This window comes from Gopherus flavomarginatus, chromosome 21, assembly GCF_025201925.1.
Source record: "Gopherus flavomarginatus isolate rGopFla2 chromosome 21, rGopFla2.mat.asm, whole genome shotgun sequence".
In the NCBI taxonomy this organism is placed as follows: domain Eukaryota; kingdom Metazoa; phylum Chordata; order Testudines; family Testudinidae; genus Gopherus; species Gopherus flavomarginatus.
The window spans coordinates 17197776-17204689 of NC_066637.1; positions in this window are offsets into that span (position 1 = coordinate 17197776).

The window sequence follows — 6914 nt, forward strand, 5'->3', positions numbered from 1 at the left end:
CAGCGCTGGTGGTGCCCTGCAGATGTGTACACCTTCAAAGTTGCAGCGCTGTAACTCCCTCACCAGCGCTGCAACTTTCTGATGTAGACAAGCCCTGAGTCAGTTTCCTTATGGATCTGCTTTCAATGACACAACATGCCTCTTCTGCAGATCTGAGCAAGGTGAGAAGAGAACACAAAGCTTTGGGGCCTGTACTGTTTGTAAATTCTTTTGAGGCAAGAAACTGGTTTTTAGCTGTAAAGAACCTTCAGTGGAGCCTGTCTCCAAATAAAACTGCTGTTCAGGTCCGGAGATCGTTTGCACTTTTTATTGGCCGTATGACCTCGTCCACACTAGGCTTGTAAAACGTATTTGGCTGTGACAGCCAAACTGGGCCTGTGTCCACACGCAAACCGTTACAGCGGCATTAAGAGGCTGTGTTAAGAGCCTGGTCCACTCAATGACAATCGATGTTGTTAAACACGTTTGATCTATATAATTTTATGTCTTCTAATACAAATATTAAATACAAGCACACACAATAGCCGAAGTGGATCGAAGCAATGTTGTGCTTTGGTTATTGGAATGAATTATTCATTCATTAATTCAAAATCACTGAAATGAGAGGGAATCATTCTGATTTTGTCCCTATCAAATTTTGTCAGAATCAACACATTCCTGGGAAGCGTTTTGATTTCGACAATTGCATTTTCCAACGGACAACTGGTCCATCTCAAACTTTTCAACCTGGCTCTACCCAGGAATTATGATCCCCATCCTTGAGTGCCATCTACTGGCCTGTTAGCCATAAACTCTTTACATATATACCAACATAAGCACTCTTGTCATAAAGGCCCCCTGACCTATGATGTTTCTTCTAATTTTTCTCTTCCTCCTTCATCCCCACAACCAAATTTTCTTTGTAGCAGAGCAGCCAGACTCCTGCGAGGTGGAAAACTTTCAAGCCAGTAATGGTCCCAGCTTCCACTGACTGAGGAAGTGCTAGCAGCCATAGGGAGGTGCAATGCCCCTGCACCAATTTGCCCCTCAGCCAGCCCAAGTGAGTCTCATTAGCTCCCATGGAGCAGTGTCTCTCTCTGAAGAGGGCAGTGGTAAGAGGGACAGGGCAGCTTGCAAGCAGGGACGCTTCAGGGCTGGTCAGCTCAGGAGCATAGCCTTGTTTCTGCGGGGGTGGTTGGATGCATGGCTCCGGCTTACGTCCCTCAGGAAGCTGGATAAATGCGATGATCACAAAAGGGGGTAAGAACTTTTCGTGCATGAGTGCATTATGGGGCATGGTCATGGGGAGTGATGGGTATCTCCCTTCAGAACCCTGACTGTGTTAGTGAGAGTTAGCGAGAACCCCTGGGTCTGTCGGTCTGTCTATCTGGCAGCGTCAGAAGATGCTCCCCTTAATGGCAACCACTGCACAACTGCTGACGGGTGGGAGGCAGGAATGTGTCTCCGCGGTGGCTTGCCCTGCTGCTGTCCCTTGGGGTGGGGGAAGTCGCCCTCACCACCAGCTGGAGGCTAGCTGGACAGAGCCAGGAGCATGATGAGATTCTGGGAGGGGGGGAAGTGACCTGTGGGTGGAGGAAGGTATTACTTTGGGTGATAGTTTTGGGGCAGTTTGTAGTTGTGGACGGGGGAAGCCCAGCAGTTCCCCACGTTCTAGGGAGCTCAGATCCACGTTAGATCAGGATGGGATCTCTGCTTCCCTCGTCTCGACCCAAGGTGCTGGGAGCTCGCGTGAGGTTTAGGTCTGGCAGGTTAGTGGCCGCTTGCCATATCCTGCTGTCAAGTTCAAAGTTGGCCTTGTGGGTGTGGCAGCAGCCAGCCAGCCAGGCTCCGACTCTGGATGTGCCCCCAGCAGTTTAATGTGTTTGCTCGCATCTTTTGTCAGACAATCACACGAAACGTCTAGACAAAGGCGGCAGCAGCCATTGCTAACATCAGCGCCAAGGCCGGGCAAAATAAACAGCGAATGTTCCCAAGCCACTGGGCCTGTCTGTCTCTCTCAGAGGGATCTGTGGGGTTCTTTGTTCGTACTTCATGTCTGAGTGCTCAGCTGAGATTCAGCATCTGGATTTACTAGGTACAGGGAAGGGGAAGGTCCTGCGGTTTAAAGCCCAAGAGTCCGGACTCCTGTGTTCTATTCCCAGCTCTGTCTTTGAATTGCTTGGTGACCTTGGGCAAATTGTTCAGTTTTCTCAGTCTGTTACCCAGTTTTTTACAGATGAGGTTAGTCCTCGGCTTCCTCCTAAGGGTGGGGTTGTGAGCTTCATTAATGGCTGTAAAGCGCTTTGAGTGGCTTAGGCAGAAGGTGCTGCATAAGGGCAAAGGGTGGTGGTGGTGGACTTCAGGCAAGGGACTGCTTTGCTTAGAACCACAGCTCCGGCAGAATGGCTGAAGCCTTGCATTATCCACAAGGTTCAAATCTCTCTCCAGTCCCTCCCACCCTGTCTCATGATAGACCTGCATTCTTCCCTCCTCGAAGGAGAGGAGGGGCTTGGCACGCTTCCTGCCAGCTGGCTGTGGGTGTCTGCTATCCCCCGCTATGTCTAACAACGAGCCAGGGTGCGACTCCTCTGCCCCTTTGAGGCAGCGCAAGGAGAAATAGCAGCGTAGCTGCGGCAGCATCCGCGGTGGCACAGGTGATCCCAGCCAAAAAAAACCCCACCCTGAAGCCGGTGGGTCTGTATTTTCTGCTGCACTCCTACGGCTACCCTGCCATTTATACTCACTCTAGGTCAATTCGCATGGAGTATGTGTGTGCAAACAGGTGACTCACACCTCTAACTTGGGCCTCATCAGAACGGTTTGTATGTTAGCCCTGTACAGACCACCTGTCCCCTCCTGTTGAGATGGTGATAGTTACTTTGTGTTAAGGTACCACCTGGAGGCCCCAGAAATGGTTTTCCCACACCATGCGTATTTTCAAGAGTTAAAAACTTTTTGGGGACGAAGAGCCAGCCTCAAAAATATTCACAACCCGAATAAAATCAAAACATTTTTACAGGTCAATTGAAACATTTTCATTTTGATTGTGACCCTTTTCTTCACCCTTTTTTTACATCCTAATTAGCTGAAATTTCCAAACAAAAGGCAGTTTTGGACAGGAGAACTGGAATTTTTCATTTCGACAATGTCAAACCTTTGTTTTCTCAACGTCATTTCAAGTCGGGAAGTTCCTCAAACCCCGTCTTGTTTCTCAAATGGTTTTGCTTTTTGACAATGTGTTTTTTCCTCAATCAAAAATAAAAAACACCCCAAATTTGTCAGAAAATTCCCACCCAGCTGTAATCCTGACTGGGACCCCATCAAACCTGAGCCGTGCAAACACAGAATGAAGGGTGGCCTCTTCCTGAAAAGCTTGTGAACTCAAGACAAAACGCAATGAGTAGGTTAACTATTATAACGAGGTTGGGAGGGAAACAGGAATCAAAACCAAAAGTTGTGGAGGAAGCTGGATGGTTGAGTCAGTTACCTTCTTTAGATAACAAACATCAGAAGTCCCTACTGGCACCTACCTGGCCATGATCAGCTGGCAATTTTCCATGGGCATCATGCTAGAAATGTTTTTTGTGGTGGTGATCTTGTGGCACAGAGCTCTTGTGTTTAACAATTCAACGATTGCATTAGCCAAACGTTGCATGGCATTGCAGCGAGCCAGCTGTAAGTGGCAGCGGACAGCAGCTCATCCCCTCACCCTGTAGTCCGGGGACCCAGCTTGGACCTGTGCAGCCACATTCTTAAATAGCTGTGCCACAGAGGTCTTGGAGGGAATCGGAGGGCTGGTTTGGAGAGGATGTTCCACGCTCTTGGGTAAGAGAGTAGGTATCAGTGGTGATGTGCAGAGGATGCTGATGTAACAAGGTCCATGTGCAGACGTTATAGAACGTATTTGCTTCCTGTAGCTCTGTAGGAGAAACATCAGTGTCATTGCAGTAGCGCCAAGGAGCCACTGTCATGGCCCAGGCCCCCAAACACAGAACAAAAAGACCGTCCCTGCCCAAAGAGCTTGACAATCCAAGCAGATAGCAGCAGAACCACGCGTGGGCTAGTCTATAGTTTCTTTGGGTTCACACTTCCAGGCATCTGAAGGTCTCTCAGAGGAATGCCTTATGGAACATTCCTACAGAACTTAATAGGGATGAAACCCGCAGGGTTCTACAGAAGTAACTTTAGAAGCTTGGAGAATGGGACCTTCTCACTAGCATTTTTAAAGCAACTTACGGACTTGAATAGAGAGCTCCATCCCTGTTACAGAGCTCTGTAAGGTGGAAAAGTTACCATTCTCTGTTAATTTCTTTCCCCTGGATGCATTCTGTGGTTTCCTTTCACCTTCCTCTACCGCATCCTAGCTTGGCGACAGCTGGAGATAGGAAACAGAACAGGGTGGACCAATGTTCTGAGACGATACAGAGAACCTTCTTTCTTAGATGTGTGGCTGATGTCTTGCTCATGTGTTTTGGGTGTTCCGCATGGCCAGATTTGAGGTTGGGAAAGAATTCTCCCCCAGGTCAGATTGGCTGGGACTTTGGATGGATTTCACCTTCCTCTGCAGCATGAAGCATGGGTCACCTGTTAGGATCATCAACCTAATCAGTTCCAGCTTCCAGCATTGGTGGCACTTTGGTCTCTCCTGGTCTCTGCCTGTGGCACGCAACAGTCAGTCTCCTGAGGGCTGAAATGGTTTAGTCTAACCCAAGTTAACGCAGGGGTAACTAGGCAAAATTTAGTTGGGTGTGATATACAGGAGATGACCTAATGGTCCCCTTCTGGCCTTAAATTCTCTGAAATTCCGTAGCTTTTCTTGAGCAAATGTGAGGTTAACTAGACTTTTTAAATTGTTGACATTAAATCTTAACAAGCTTTAATTTAAACAAGTGCCTTTACCTCCTTATGTCTCTGATGTCCCCTGCTTTGCACGTACCTTTCCGCTGTATGTATAATATTCTCTGGCACCTCGCATCTTTCATTTTAGTATGCAATGTGGTTGTACCTGTGTTGGTCCCAGGATACTAGAGAGACAAGGTGTGTGAAGTGATATCCTCTATTGGACTAACTTCTGTTGGTGAGCTTACACAGAGCTTGAAAACTTGTCTATCTCACCAACAGGAGTTGGTCTGGTAACAAGTATTACCTCACCCACCTTACCTTTCATTGTGCAGAGTTTTAAAACTTTGGTGTCATTTGCTTTGAAGTCTTTATATTTTCCAGTGAGAATAAAGCTCTCCTTCATTTTGGATTTTTCATCCTTATTACCATCTGATGGATGCTGTCTTGGGGTGCATGTGTGAATACATGTATGTCCAGAAAAAATAACCTTCCAAAATCAAAGTTATCATACTTCCTATTAGAGCTGTCAAGCAATTTAAAAAAATTAATCACATGATTAAAAAAAATCGTGTAATTAAAAAAAAAGAATCATACTTAAACAATCATGGAATACCATTTATTTAAATATTTTTGGATGTTTTCTACATTTTCAAATATTGATGTCAATTACAACAGAATATACAGTATACAATGCTCACTTTATATTTATTATTATTACAAATATTTGCACTGTAAAAGAACAAAAGATAGTATTTTTCAATTCACCTCAGACAAGTACTGTAATGCAATCTCTATCATGAAAGTTGAACTTACAAATGTAGAATTTTGTGTACAAAAAATAACTGCACTGAAAAATTTAACAATGTAAACCTTGAAAGCCTACAAGTTCACTCAGTCCTACTTCAGCTAATCGCTCACAACCAAATTTGGTTACAATTTACAGGAGATAATGCCTGCTTCTTGTTTACAATGTCACCTGAAAGTGAGAACAGGCGTTTGCATGGCACTGTTGTAGCCAGCATCGCAAGATATTTATATGCCTGATGCACTAAAGATTCATATGGCCCTTCATCTTCAACCACCATTCCAGAGGACATGCATCCATGCTGATGACGGGTTCTGCTCAATAAGGATCCAAAGCAGTGTGGACTGACGCATGTTCGTTTTCATCATCTGAGTCAGATGCCACCAGCAGGGGGTTGATTTTCTTTTTTGACTGTTTAGGTTTTGTAGTTGCTCTTTTAAGGCTTCTGAAAGCATGCTCCACACCTCGTCCCTCTCAGATTTTGGAAAGCACTTCACCTTCTTAAACCTTGGGTTGAGTGCTTTTGCTATTTTTAGAAATCTCATATTGATATCTTCTTTGTTTTGTCAAATCTGCAGTGAAAGTGTTCTTAAAACAAACGTGCTGGGTCATCATCCAAGACTGCTATAACATGAAATATATGACAGAATACGGGTAAAACAGAGCCAAAGACATACGGTTCTCCCCCAAGAAGTTCAGTCACAAATTTAATGCATTATTTTTTAACGAGCATCATCAGCATGGAAGCATGTCCTCTGGAATGGTGACCAAAGCATGAAAGAGCATCTGAATGTTTGGCATATCTGGCACATAAATACCTTGCAACGCCAGCTACAAAAGTGCCATGTGAACACCTGTTCTCACTTTCAGATGATGTAAATAAGAAGCAGGCAGCATTTTCTCCTGTAAATGTAAACAACTTGTTTGTCTGAGCGATTGTCTGAACAAGAAGTAGGACTGAGTGGATTTGTAGGCTCTAAAGTTTTACATTGTTTTGTTTTTGAGAGCAGTTATGTAAACAAAAAAATCTGCATTTGTAAGTTACACTTTCAGGATAAAGAGATTGCACTACAGTATTGTATGAGGTTAATTGAAAAATACAATTTCTTTTGTTATTTTTACAGTGCAAATATTTGTAATAAAAAATATCAAATGAGCACTGTACACTTGGTATTCTGTGTTGTAATAGAAATCAATATATTTGAAAATATAGAAAAACATCCAAAAATATTTAATACATTTCAGTTGGGATTCTATTGTTTAACAGTGCGATTCATTGTGATTTATT